At 44.8% G+C, this 15,232-nt stretch overlaps 1 protein-coding gene across 2 annotated transcripts in view; it reads left to right on the top strand.

The window, feature by feature from the left end:
- LOC118236021 (bifunctional heparan sulfate N-deacetylase/N-sulfotransferase 1-like) overlaps window positions 1-15,232 on the top strand; it is an 85,582-nt gene that overhangs the window by 39,894 nt on the left and 30,456 nt on the right. The gene's annotated exons all lie outside the window — the stretch shown is intronic.

Here is a 15,232-nt window from a genome sequence, read left to right as displayed (position 1 = left end):
ACCGTGGGAGGGCGTGTGAACCAGCCATGGTAACTCCGACCTCGTTTTCGGGAAAAATGACTCGCATGCGGGGTACTCATCGGACGCGGTGACCGCGCAGCTCGTCCGGTGGACCGCAGAGTGCAAAGAGGCTGTCGCTCGTGGGACGGGTGTTTGGGGGACAGCACACACGCCTGTCTCCTAAAACTACACAGAAGGGTTATTAAACTCAGGCATTCTGCAGTGGAGCAGTAGAAAGACAATGTAAAAACCTTGGCAATAAGAATGATTCTTTTTTCAAAGGAGAGGAGCGAGAGTACGCCCAAAGTTCATATCTCTTCAGCTCTGTTGGTAGTGCGTTAAGAGCCAGTCCTCCTGCTGTTCTCTGGAGCCTAATTAAGCGCAGGTGTTCCTCAGGTATCTGCTGATGAGCCACAGTTTTTTTGTATATAACCAGCAGTGATTCTTCTGGTGCTTTCCGTTTCCTTTGGTAGAATGTTGCTACCTGTAGACCCGTTCTCCCTGTAGACCAAGACCTCCCTGAGGTTTTGAGTTTGTATTGCAGGTGCAATGGGGAGATCGCCTTTACCATTTATTAATTTTGGTTTAATGCTTGTATCCATGGCAACCTCTTACTGGGCAATGTGTCTCCTTTACATCACTGTTGGTGGAGCTACTATTTGTGGTCTCAGCATAACAATGTGATTAGTTCCGATGGGTGGGTAACTGATTGCACACAATGGTCTCCAGCCATTTTTGAGCTCATGAAGCCTCCCATTACTATCACATGACTACTTAAGAGGTTATGAAGAGCCGTCCTTTCCTGCTGCAAAAAGCCCAAAGGGGTGTTCACACATTTGCGGAAAATCCTTCATCTTTCCACTACCGGACACTGAGTGCTGGTCAGTCGCTGAATTCCAAGGAAAACAAAAAAAAAAAAAAAACAGGAACTTTTTCCTTTTTTCCAGGGGCTTTGAAATGTGGCTATGCAAACCGGCCAATCGGAGGATGAGGCGAGACATTTCGGTCCCCTCCCAAAGCACAACACACACCCCGCTGACACAGTACAAGCTGGAATGTGGGTCTTCCCATTTCAGAGCGTTTGCAGATGGAGGTGTGGAGGAACGTGAACGTTGCCAAAATGTAACCGCAGTTCATAACCGCACACGTTGTTCAAGTCATGCCAAAGCTGAGTAATTGAGTGCCACTTGTGTCTGACTTTCTCTTAACTAGTGTATGTGAAACGGTGTTCTTCTTCTCACTGAATTTCCCACAGAGCATAAGGGTTTTATTTTTCTGTTCTTAGCTGTAGACACCCTCATGCTGTTCCGCAAATCAAGTGTGGAATTTCTTTTTCTGTAACTCAGCCAATGAGGCTTTGAGTCAGCAGTGCCAGTTTTCTCCGTGTTGTTGGTTCGTTTTCGTTGAAGGGGGGAGACATTTAAATTCGGTGGGACCGAGCTGCTCAAATTCAGTTTGCAACCCAAGCATGGAGACAGAGAGAGAGGGAGCGAGAGAGAGATAACAAAACCACTCGTTTGGAAAGTAATGGGCTCAATATTCCGGGAATGAAATACAGATCGTAGACTGGAGCTTTTAGCGGTGAGATGGGCGAGGGTGGCGGGTGGTAGTGCTAAGCTTAAAATAAATCACATCTGACTTTACTGTCCTTGACGGGCCTGAAATCAGAGGGTGAAAAGGAAACTGCTTTAATGATTAGCTGCACCGAAAGATGGGATTTTACATTGGGATTGGGTTAGTAGATGGGAGATGGGGGGGTTGGTGGGGGGGGGGGGGGACGGGCTTTTGGCCCTCGTGTTCCGAGCTCTTTGTTGCTCCAGTGCAGTTGGGCCAGACGAAATGAAATCTGAAATTCAGATTGCTCTATTTATGCCTCTGCAGCCATGGGAGATCCAGGCGGGCTCGCCGCAATGATGAAACGGAACAGCACAACCAATTATCATTTTCCAGCGTTATTAATTTATTTATTTGGCAGCTCCCCCTTAGCCAAGGTGACCCCCACAGCATCGTAAATTAGTCTGCAGAATACCAATGGAAAGCCGGCCTGTTGTTATTATAGTAATCTGAACCCTGCAACTGTCCGAGAAGGAGTACGGAGCCATCTTTTCCTTCTGGCGCAAATATGATAATCTCACACAAATGCCAAGATGGATGGCGACCAGATCGTTACTTTGTTTGTTTATTCATTTATTTATATTTGTTGCTTTTATCGAATGCTCGGCTATGTCCCTGGGGGGTATGGTTTTACATGAGAAAGAGGAGGAGAGGAAGAAAAACGTAAAAGGAGGGGGGGGAAAGGGAAAAAGGAGCCGAGCGTTGTCTTCTGGAGCCCGCCGTCAGGGGCTCTGTCTGCCAGCCCACGGCCTGGCGCTGTCTGGAGATCTGAGGCTTTTCGGCTGACGCAGCGGTGTTTTACCAACGCCCCCTACCCGCCCACCAACACCCCCGTCCCCCATCCGTCTCCGTCCGTCCTGCACGATGGCGGCAGATGGCGGTTTCGTTCGGCCGTGTCGGAGACACCGCGGGTTGGGGCGGAACTTGCCGGACACACAGCCCAGGAAGGTTGCTGGTTCCAAAGGGCAGGGCGTGCTCTCGCATGCCTGGAGTTCGGTCACTTAACCTGAATTTGGCTTCGGAAAATGTCCAGCTGTGTAAAGTATGTTTAAACACAGAAAACTGAGCTGTTTACAGTAAGAGGTCTGGGGGTATGGCCAGCTGTTAGGCTCATAAATAAACCATAATGTGGAGGAAAATCGAATGTGTTCCTGTTCGCCGTGCCCCCGATTCTTCCCAGGGCATTTCAGGATGTGATTCATAAACTCCTCCTTCGCCTGGGAGGTCAAGAGCTTTTCAGTGACTCTGCACCAGGAGCGAGGCCCTTTTAAAATGTGCAGTTTGATTGTTTTCCCATTAAATGGCGCTTAGGACCGGTGCATTTACTAGAACTGACCCCCTTTCTTGCTGCATAATTAAGTGAAAGGCCTCTCCCCAGGGCCCAGCGGGGTTTGTAACTCGGAGTCTCCACGTTAACCGTATAAATGGGTGGAACAAAAAAAGCCAATCTGGATGGCTGCTTGCTAGGTAAATGATGTAAAAAATAAATAAAAATACTGAGATCCCCTGTGGGATTGGGCCCTTCTGATTGCTAGCCTGGTTAGCGGAGTCCGTCCCCTCCTGACTGGCCTGTAGGGCTCTACCAGGCCCTTATCAGTGTAAAGACAGATCACTGCCCCCGCTCCATGAGTCCAGCGAGGCCCCTCATCCACCCCCAAACGCCGCTAATCCACCCCCCCGCGTGGCTCGCAGCAACGTGGGGGCAGGGCGGGGATTAGACGGGGGCGGGGGGGGGGAGGGGGTGAGCACCAAGGATGGGACAGGCAGTGGCCCCTGGAGAAAGCTGGGATTAACGCGCCTGGAAAAGAAAAAAAAAAAAACGATGTTGGATAATCGACGTGCTGCCTCCGGAGCTCTGTGGTCCGTGCACGCTAACGCGCTAGGGACCATTTACTGCCAAGCCCCTCTCTCTCTCTCTCTCTCTCTCTGTCACTCTCTCTCTCTCTCTTTGTCACTCTCTCACTCTCTCAATTCAATTCAATTTCAAAGTGCTTTATTGGCATGACAAATATAGGCACTTGTGTTGCCAAAGCAGTGATTACAACATACAACTATATACAATGAATCCGAGAATGTGAATTTGTTATATAAAAATATATACATAAATATCAGTAAGTGATGTTAGGTGTGTGTGTGTGTCTGACTATCTGTGTGCTGTGTGCATGAGTGAATATTATGTGTCTGCTTGTACGCGTGTATGCTGTGTGTAAATGTGTGCATGAGGTGGTCACACATTGTCCCTCAGAGTATGGCAAGAGAACACAAATTGTGCTGCTAGTATGCAGCAACCTTTTTCTTCTCCTAATAGGTAGGGTAATCTATCATCATTGGGTATATCATTGAATTGGGGACATTTCTGGATCATTTTTATGGTAGAATTTTTGGTGAATTTGGTCAAATTTTGTGTATTCCATTAGGAAGTGTTTTTCAGTTTCAATTTTCTGTGCCTGCCCGATTCTATGGCTAAGTGGTGCTCTCTAAGTCTGTACCTCGTCAAGGTGGTTCTCAGTTTTTTGTCAGTAACTGTGGTCAGGTAGTTCGCTACAGCATACTGTCTTTTTAGGGCCAAATAACATTTCATTTTACTTTGCAGTTTTGTTTTAGTTTCCCAGTAGGTTATATAATTCTGTTTCAGCTGTGTTGCAATTTGGTTTATTCTAATTATGTTTGTAGTTTTGTTCTGATCTTGAGCAGGTGAGGTGTTAGTGTGTGTTAGTGTATGTGGGGAACTAAGGCTCAGGACCAGCTTAGTGAGGGGATTGCTTGCTTTGATCAACTCTTGGTATTGCAGGGCTTTGTATTGATGTGAGTGGAGGTCACTTTGTTTTAGGTGCTTCCAAAATTTGATTGACCTTTTTTGTATTTTGATAAGTAATGGGTATTGGCCTAATTCTGCCCTGCATGCATTGTTTGTTGTGTTTCTATGTAATTTCAGGATATGTTTACAGAATTCTGCATGCAGGGTTTCAATTAGATGTTTGTCCCATTTGCCAGATTCTTGACTGATGAGTGGACCCCACACTTCGCTGCCATAAAGAGCAATTTGTTCGATTACAGCTCCAAAGATTTTAAGCCAAATTCTAATTGGAATCTCTACACAAATTTGTCGTTTTATGGCGTAGAAGGCCCTGCGTGCTTTCTCCCTTAGTTCATTCACTGCAATGTTGAAGTTTCCTGTAGCACTGATTTTTAGCGCTAAATAATTGTAATTTGAGGAATGTTCAATGTAGTGTGTTCCTAACATGAATTTGTGTTTTGTTCCCTGAGATCTGGATCTTTTTTGGAATGTCATAATTTTAGTTTTGTTAAGGTTTACTGCCAGGGCCCAGGTCTCACTCTCTCTCACTCTCACTCTCTCTCTCTATCTCTCTCTCTCTCTCATTCTCTCCCTCATGGCCGCCACGCTAACGCGCTGGGGACCGTTTACTGCCAAGTCCCTCTCCCGTCTATCTCTCTCTCTCTCTCCCTCACTGCCCCCCCTCTCTGCCTCTGTCTCTCACTGCCTCTCTCTCTCTCTCTCTCAGTTTCTCTGTCTGTCTCACACTGTCTCTCTTTCTTTTAAATTCAGATTCTTTTCAAATTCTAAATGCTTTGTTGGCATGACGAGATATTTTTTTATATTATATGCCGAAGCACAGAAACAAACAAATACAAAGGAGCACATAAACATAAATCTCGACAAACGGTGTACAGATCCTAATATGCTCACTGGTTGTCCCTCTGTTTATGGCTGGCTGTTACATAATTTGTGGCTAGTCCGATACATTTTCTGGGTTCCCCTAATAAATAGGGAAGCTTTAGGTGGTGATTAAAAGTTTAAAATTCTGGGCATATTTTAATGCATTTTGGCTAGAAGTTCTCCCATATGTGGTGATAATTTTTACATGTTGTGAAGAAGTGTAGCTCTGTCTCCACCACTCTCTGACTGCAGTGTGAGCACAGTCTGTCCTCTCTGGGCAGCCAAGTCTGCCTGTCTCTCACCCCCCCCCCCCCCCCGTCTGTCTTTCTCTTTCTAACCCCCTCTCCCTCACTCTCTCCCTCTCACTCTCTCTCTCACTCAGTCTCTTGCTCGCTCTCCTTCTCACTTGGTTTCTCTGACTTTCTCTCTCTCACCCTCCATTTAGTGAAAATTTTAATAATTTTTTTTTTTTGCAATTCAAAAGTCATCCTTTCTTACGGGCACATCTGTCATACATGGTTTCGGTGTATACTGGCTGTGAATTATGTTCCACCCACCAAATTCTTCACAAACAGTGCTGCTTTCTGAACAGATCCCGATGGAGAAAATGTTCCGAACGGGAAAGCGTAGGCCTCAGGGGGTATACACTCAACCCAGAGCCACAAAAGCATTGCAGCGAATCTCGATCAATCAGCCAATCGACCAGTTGACCAATCGGCCAGTCAGCCAGTCCACCGATCAGTCAGTCAACCAATCCATCTTTTGATTGTATAGCACCATTTACAAACACGATGGAACACAAATGTTCACAGTGAACATTTTTCAAAGCGAGTTGAGCCATATGGGGGAAAAACTGGAAATTTTCCCCCTAAACCCTTAAAAGGTCATCAAGCTAATCTCTCTAGTGCTCAAACAGTCTCACTTCTAGATTCATTCTCTCACCTGTCAGGAAGCACCACGGTGATGTAAAGGTATTCAGTCAGGTTAAGCCATGATCGCCCAGAAGCAGCTCATTCTGTTTTACTCATTACTGTATCTAATGTGATAAGGGTATCAGCACTTCTGTGCGTTTCACCTCACGTCCAGTACATCATAACTGCAACAGCGAGTTGAACCTTCCGTGACTATCCCTGCTGTTGGCAATGAGCCACCAATGCTGAGTCTTTCAAACATCGCATCGCATCACATTGCTTTCGGCTAGCAGATGCTATTCTCCAGAGTGACTTATAGTGGAAGAGATATGTGTAGGAGATAACATAAGCACATTCACCTGTTCTATATGAGCACTAGTGTCAGACCTGGCTAACAGCATTAACAGACCAGCAAGTAAAGATATGACATCACTACAGCATGTTAACCACGTCAACCATGAACCAAGTACAAATTCTGCATACATACAGGCTACGTCCATAACAAGCACCTAATTAGAGAAGTGTAAAACCATAACCTAAAACCATTAAAATACCGACACCCCAAGTTGGTAAAAAGGAGGGAGTGATATGGGGTGGGGATGGGAGGGGAACTGAGATGCAGTCTGAGGAGGTGGGTTTCAGTCCACTTTGGATGACAGAAGATTGATTGGAGGTGTGGTGGAGCTGTTCCCTTCACTGTCCTGGAGGGTAACACCAAGGTTTTAATCTGGATGTGCACTGTTACAGGCAACCCTTGCAGTGAGAGGAGGGGTGTGACGTGAGCGCACTTGGGAAGATTGAAGACGTCGTACAGTTGCTCACCGTATTAGCTTCAGGGGTTTATTGGTGCAGGCAGGAGAGTCGCGTTAAAAGGCAAGTGTCAACTATCTGTGTGGCTGTTGCGGGGCTTGGAGAGTCCTGACCGACTGGCACAGAAACATGCCTGGATCTCTTGCCAAAGGTTTGGAGTCCAGGTTTTGGGATTTACCGGGTTTGGACTGCTCGCCACTTTGTTTCATCTCGCCCTGATAAATGGGTTTAGATTTTGGGATCACTGTTCCCTGTCCTCCTGTGGCCTGTGCCGGGACCTGGTCCTCTGGGACCCCTAATGCTGTTTATCAGTCCCGCCTCCTGGGCCCCAATATGTGATCCCCGCCACCCGATTGGTCGGCACGTCCACCACTTCTGCCAACCAGACAAAATCCAGCTCAGTGACCTGATGTGCTAGATACTCAAATTCTTTTTGTTTTTTTTGTTTTTTTGGGGGGAAGAGGTGGGGAGGTTGAAATTTGTAAAAGCCTGGTGGGGGGGTCAGACGGGGGTCAGGTGTAAGGTGCCATTTTGGGTGAAAATTGCAGTTCTGTTTGAAGATTGCCACCTGAACACATTTTGTGTTTGAACAGTCGGGGAAATTCATGGAGCTTTATCAGTTCTCACAAACGCACCCGGCTCTCCCGTGTGCTTTTGGTTCAAGAGGCCTCTCCTCTGTGCAGTATCCGTGCGAAGTGAAGGAGCACAATCCTTTGTTCAGCCAGCGCTAACAGTATGATACTGTGATTGACAGTACCATTTCAGCTTGCGTAAATCAGGTGAAAGGCCGTATATTATTAGAAAAATGAGTATTATATGGAAAGTACGGCTGTGCTAATGCCTGCGTTCTTCTGGTGGATCAGCAGGCGAGTCGCCAATGGCGAAATACAAGGGATTTGGAGAACAGCTGTTTAACACACCTTCCCTGATTAAAACGGCACTGCAGCCTATGTGGATCATGCTATACATATGTAAATAGTCACAGCACTCACAACACTCCCCCCCCCCCCCCCCCCCCCCTTGGTTTCCAAAGCATTTAGGCAATACCCTGAACACCCTTTTAATCATTGAGCCATAATGAGAGGAAATAGTGAACTATGTTATAAACAAAGCAAGTTTTCATTCATGCTGAGGCAAATCTTGCTGGATTAGAGTCTTGCCAAACTTCCCTGAAGGGATACAAAACGTTCCTCTTGTTAGACTCTGTTTTGCATTTTATATATTTGCCATTATCTTCCATACCAGTCCAAGAAAAGTATGCACATAAAACGTGACATGGGCACCCTTGTCATCAAATGCAGTTTATATAAAGTTGAACCCTTTGACCTTTGGGTTAGAAGACCAAATCTTCAACCGCTTCTTCACTCCATCATTGAGTCTTAGCGTTTGTTTGTTTCATCTTGCACTTGGAACACTTGGAAGCCATTTTGGTCTGGAGCTCCCCCGTAAGAACCGGGAGAAATGTGGTGTCTCGGAAATAGAGCTGAACCTTCTAATCGGCTCAGTCTTTATGGAGCCTGAGACCTCTATTAAAGATTAAAGCCGAGTTTATCGCCGCGTGTTGCGTTTTTCATCGCTTTTTCCCCCCGTTGCGTTGCTAGTTAGACCCCGACCAGAGATCCAGAAAATTCTGTTGTGCCTTGCGTCAGCACTCGGAATCTCAGCCCTTCCTCTATTTACACCCATATCCATTCCATTTTATATATATATATGCATATATTTTATTTTTTTCTTGTTACTGCTGAAGCTAAAAAAAATTTCTCTAATCTTTTTCTTTTGTTGGTCCACAGCATCTTATTTTTCCAGATAATCCGAGTTTTGCCGACCTGCAGTTTCTAGAGTAATCCCAGCCTGGTTCGTGAGAATATTATATGGCTGCTCGTTTTTGGGATCTGTAGAATGCAGCTTTTCTGTAAGCGGGTGCATCTGTGCATGTTTTTTTGCTGGGAAGAGTACAACCCAAAATATGTCTAAGTGTTCTCAAACACTAATCTGACATGAATAACTGCATCAAATGGGATTAACAACAAAACTTTCTGCAGCAAAATATTACTGTCAGTTTATGAATATTATGGCTGGTTTGTTGGAGTTTGTTGCAGGTTACATATAAATGTATATACCTCGCTACTCTTGCCCTGCTATTTGATGGTTGGGGAGTCGCACAAAAAAGTAAAACCAACCAGCAAATAAATACATTCTTTAATTGAATCGATTGAGTGCTCCACATGAACTTTACTGCTTGGTAGGACTGGTGCTCCTGTTTTCACAATGTTAGGACCACTAGCAAAACTTTTGGGGAAAAAATTAAGAACAATGAAATTAGTTATTGAACAAAGAAATTACATTTTGCATGTGTACAAAAACAGAATATAGAACCTAATTTATGCAAAATTCTGTAGAAAATATGGACCAGGGAGTAACAGGTTTGAATCCCAGGTTAGACCATGCCCTTAATTTGAGCGGTCTCTTTAAAATAATCCAGCTGCAGTGTGTCAGTGGATAATTACGATGTCAAATTCAGGGGGAGTGCAAGTCGGAACAAGGCAAGGCATCGCTCTCATCAGCGAAAATACGCAGGAAAAATAAGGATGAAGTAAGCTGTGTGGAGAAAAATAAAAACATTAGGCCTGCAACTTGGAGAAGCAGCAGTGTGTTCTATTTGGTGCAAGTCTCTCTAAGTAAGGGTCATTGCTAAGCAATAACAATAGTAATAATAGTAGTAATAGTAATAAATTGGTATATGTGCTCCCGCTCTCTGATCTTGCCAATCATTGCATACAATTCTACAGTATGTGCCCATTTCAAGTCTCTTTCAGAGCAAGTAATTCTGTTCATTCAGCAGATTCTTTGTGGCTGTACTTCAGACACTGGAGTCCAGGCACAGGGAAGCCCTGGAAAAGGACCGTTGCTATGGTGAGCTTTCGGAAGTTACCGCGGGGTGCTGGCAGTTGCCACGATACTGGCGAAAAGGGGAGAAAATGAGGGGCAGCGTTTGTCACTGCCAGCATGCGGGCGGACGCTGCGATGGTGGTGCAGTGCGAGTTTTGCCCTTTCTGCAGAGTTATTTATAGAAGGAGCTGGAGGTTCCCACTCCGGACTTTATTCACAGGTCCCTTGCAGTTCTCTTGCCGATGTTTTACACACTCCTGCAGTCGTTCGATTTTGAAGGGATTAGAGCTGGGGTTTTTAGCCTTTCTGGATCCTGGGGCCCCCGCCCAGGCTCAAAGGCATCCAGGGAACCATCATCATAAGTTAAAAATGGTTATAGTAAAAAAAAAAAAATAAATAAATAAAAAAAATTTTAAGTATATTTTGAAATGTTTTCCCAAATGTAGTCATTGTATTTCAACTCTGGCCAGGGACCCCCTGCAGTACCTTCAGGGACCCCCCAGGGGTCCGCGGAGCCCCTGTTGAAAACCCAGGGATTAGAGTGTATGCATACTGGAGTCCTTAACCCCTGCAGCATTAGGCATTGTTACGGTGTTCAGCATTCTCCTCTTAATGAGTTGGGCTGTGTCTGTTCATGCGCAGTGAATGAGGGAGGGCTGTTGGCCCGTGTGCATGACTGTTGCAGTTTTATTCTCCCAGTTTCTTGTGACGTTTGAGTGACCTGTTTTAGGGATCTGTTTAAAATAAAATTACCCTTGAGAGGGGTACACAGCTCAGCCACTTGTTCTTAACTTTGTTCAAATGTTTTTTTTTTCCTTCTTAATGGTTTATTTGTCCAATAAACCATTAAGAAACAAGACCAGGTCAAACCCTTGTGTATGGCTGGACCGGCCGTCCAATGGTGTGACTTCATCACTCACTAAGTCACAGACATTCGCGTTTGTAGGGCTGTTGCGGTCCAACCAAAAATACAGCTGGATGAGTCCAACTTCTGACAACCAAGGTTTGATATACGGGGGGCATAGCAAAGGGTATCTCAGAAACACCAATAGTGAGTATTACATCAGCAGTAGAATGTTCAGTTCAGAACATTCTAATCACATATTTGTGATCTTACATCATAAATAATGTTTAGTTCAGAACATTCTAATTACATATTTGTGATCTTGCACCATAAAGAGTTAGGGCTGCACCCTGTGTTTCGGACCTACTGCAAGGAGAACATTTTCACAGGGCTCCATCACACTAGTGTCTTTTGTCACACCAGTATCTTTAACACAAGTTTCTTCTTAACACTAGTCTCCTTCACATGAGTCTCCTTTGTGCATTCCATCACACTAACCTTAGTCTCTTTCTCAGTAGTATCCCTGACTCTAGAGTCTTTCACATTAGCCTCCTTTACTCTATTCTCTTTCACACTAGTACATATGAAACACCATCACCTTTCCCACTGATAAATTTGTTTCACACAACTGTCCTGCAGTATTTCACCCTCAATCTTGAAAGATTTATGTTTAAGCAAAGTGCAAAAAAAAAAACTTTTGAATTGTCTTTTTTTTTCACTGAAAGACAAATTTATATGTCAATGTAAGAATTGGAGGGGGAAAGACAACCTTGCCCAGTGGTTGACCCGAAAGTTCAAGCAAAATCAACACTGGGATTCAATGAAATGCAACCCCCTCCTATTTTGCATGTATTCTGGTGTGAAAATGGCCAAGGGGAAGCTATCCATTTAAATTATTATTCCAGCTGCTGTTTTCTCAGTTTGTGTGGCAGAATGGGATGGGTAAACCTTCCTCGCATGCCAAGCACAGCTGCCTGTCTTAATGGAAAGCCGTGCTACTCTCTAATTTCTAATGTTATAGTGTGTGTGTGTGTGTGTGTATATGTGGGATTCCGCTCAGACATAATTTCTTTATGAGCTCGTCGCTCGTTAAATTAAATTGCTCAGTTTGGCAGGTTTTTTGAGCAAATTATGGGCTTACATTACACCCGGCGTCTGCTTTTGTTTCGCTGTTGCAATTTTGGAGCTAGACCTCTGCAAATGTACGCAGCTAATTGAGCAACAGAACCAATTAATTCTCTTTCCTAAAATACACACTGAAAATGATGGCTTTTTGAAACGCACTGAAGTTTATATTTAAATGAGGATGAGCAAGAGAGGAGAGGCCTGGGCTTTAAACACAATTGGGGTGCGTGGCTTTAGCTGTTGCTCATTCACTGTAAAGTAAACTAATCAGTAAATTGATTAGCAGTGTGACCAGTCAGCAGTTTTATTTTAGGAGATCTTGCCCTGGAGTTGTTGAATATTAAACATAATCTCACCGGTAGGGCTTTTGAATTTAAAACCAATCGACATGGGTTTCACTGAGGGCTGCGAGCCAATCAGAAGGAATGGATGTTTGCTGTGGGTTATGAGTGGAGTGGGTGCTCAGGAGAAAAGGAGGTTGTGGTCAGTGGTAGAAGTGTGTCCATGGAGACTGTACATGCGGCCACAAATGATTATCACAGCGATTGTGTAATGACTTCTGGTTTTCAGAGTTTATTTACTCTAACTCCACCAAACACACACACACACACACACACACACACACAATCCCTCATGCATACGCTTTCATGTACACTTAAGTTTATTTTGGTTATTTCACAGTTTTGTATTTGTAGAAAGAGAAATGTTGTCACCATCTTCAGATTTCACTCACGGGTAATGGATAGGCCTATACTTTTTTTTACAGACTTTGTTTTAAAGTATTGCTTTAGGCTTTTGAAGCGGTAGAGAGAACATGGCGGCCTGCGGGAGGCCAGTAACAGCTGTAATGGCTGCCTCTGCTCTCACACTCCCCATCACATTTGCACAGGTGGGGAAAGAGAAGCTGACTGTAATGCGGTGTTGTCAAACTGCAGTCCTGGAGGGCCTCTGTGTCTTTGGGCTTTTTTCGGCGCGTTTCAGAAAGAGAGTCCGCACACCTTGTTCTCAAGACCTTAATTGGCTGCTGATCGAAAGGAAACCACGGTTACTTGCAGACATTGCCGCCCTCCAGGACTGGAGATTGACTACCCCCGCTGTAATGGAATGGAATGCTGCAGTTCAGTGGCCGAAAGCTGTAGAGCTTCTGCGGTTCTTGGAGGATTATGGGAAACGTAGTGCTGTCCAGCTCAGCTGATGCTGACTGCTGCCTGTCTGCTGAATCATACTCCCATGGGAGAAACTCATCTGTGGGGGTAGCAGAATAACCACATTCATAGATGCTGCATTTGTCTTTGTGTGAGCGGGGGTGGTTGTGCTTTGAGGAGTAGCTGCACAGAGACCTTTCATGCCTGAAAGCCAGGTTTCGTATCGCTCTTTATTCCCCTTGTTCACCTCTTATCAAATCGGTCACGGTCCTAAAATAAGCTGTTTCGGAAAAATCGCTCCTAGGATAGAGGCGGCGGGCGGTAGCCGCAGCGTGTCCATTGACTGTAACGCCATTTCTCCGAACTGCTTCCTTTCCTCTGAAAAAAATGGTTTATTTGTTTATTTGAAGTGTTTTGATACATAGGAATTGAAACACAGACCGTAATCCAGTAATGTTTCCCCCCCTTGCTGCCTGCTAAACAGAATGGTATCTGAGCTCTCGTGTGCTGTAAGAGACTCCTCACGTCTCCACTTGTTATTGTTTTCAGCAGCCTGGTCAGGGTGCTACTTACTTTACATTACAGGCATTTAGCAGATGCTCTTATCCAAAGCGACTTACACAACATCTTACTCATCCATTTATACTGCAGCATATAGCCTATACTGAAGCAATGCAGGTTAAGTGCCTTGCTCAAGGGTACAACGGCAGTGTCCTACCTGGGAATCGAACCTGTGACCTTTAGGTTACAAGACCAGACCCCCTTATACTATACTGCCGCCCCGCTTTCCTGATCTCGTGGTCTGATCTCAGAAATGTACTACAGAGTCCTTTCTGCTGTGCCTTCTGCTGTAAATGTACAGTTTCACTTGAAGTTTTTATTTTTTAATTTTCTTGCTCCTTTATGGTGCCGTGTGCATGTGCAGGAAATGTGTATTTAAAGATGCACAGTCAGGCGGTGGCAGGAACGGCGCTAACATGTCGGTGACAAGCCGAGATTAAAACGTGGGTGTTTCATTTGCGGAATGTGAGGAATAATGCACATTATTGTACCAGAAATTCACCCCTCCCCCACTGCCTCACACCCCTCTCCTGTGGGAAGCGTGTTTGGTCTCAGAGCTGATTGGATGGGGTTATTTTTTTCCCCGTGTGCCAAGAGAGTGAGAAAAAAGAGCAACTCCTAAAAAAGACAGAGCTGTACTTCACTTGAAGTCGCCAAAAAAAAAATCTTCACAAAACTATCTTCCAGTTAGTTTATATGCGCAAAGCCTAGGAGTTGGCTCTCATTGTAGTCTACTACCCCTCTGAAGTGACAAAATGATCCCTTTTCTTTGAGAAATATACTTTGTACTTTATCTTTCGGTTCTCATGGGGTCCCCCCCCCTTACATCTTACTTTGCTTTGATTCCATCCTCACAGCCTCGTCTTGCTAATACCCTTCCTTAACATAATAGATCACAGACACTTTTCAAAAGATGTTCAGAATCCAGTCTTGGACGGACATGCAACGCCTTGCCTTATTTTATTTTTTGAAACCTTTGTCTCCTCAAGGAGCTGACCATACTGTTCTCTGTTTTTACTGTAGCATAATGAGCCCAGATGGTGGTGAGCGAGTGAATGTACGTACAGGTGAGAGATGGAGCTTCACAAAAGGATATCAACCTTGAAGACTTTTTAGGGGTATAGTGACATTAGTGTGGAGGCTTTCAGTCTGATCGCTTTGATCCTTTGTTGTGACGGTTGGGTAACAATGTAAAGAAAAGAATGTTGAGTAGCTTTCCCAGCAATTTCTGCACAGGCTTCTAAGCACACACTGTTGTCAATTTTCTGTTTTACTGTCACACATTGATGCGGGCAGCACTTCAGCGAAAGTGATTATATTCATGAAGTCTTTACCCCGTACAATTGTGTAATTGGATTAATTGGTAATTAGCTGAAATGCTCGAGGCTGAATCGGTTTAATGGCTCCGTGGTTCCAGGTAATCGCTGATGGATTATAATTGATTTTACTCAGAAAACTGACCGTGTGCCCTGGAGACTCATTTCAGCAAGACTATACACTCCACCACCCCAACCCCCCCCCCCCCCACACACACACACAGACACATTCCATCTCTTCCTGTTTCATGATTTCTGGGACGGTTGGCCGATTGGTTAAGAGCTGTTGGTTATTACTGGAAGGCGGTGGCATTGGTGATCACGCTGGTAATCGCACT

This window comes from Anguilla anguilla, chromosome 9 (genome assembly GCF_013347855.1).
Source record: "Anguilla anguilla isolate fAngAng1 chromosome 9, fAngAng1.pri, whole genome shotgun sequence".
Lineage (NCBI taxonomy): Eukaryota > Metazoa > Chordata > Actinopteri > Anguilliformes > Anguillidae > Anguilla > Anguilla anguilla.
Note: the sequence above shows the minus strand (reverse complement) of the source record. Positions and strands in the feature narration are given on the sequence as shown.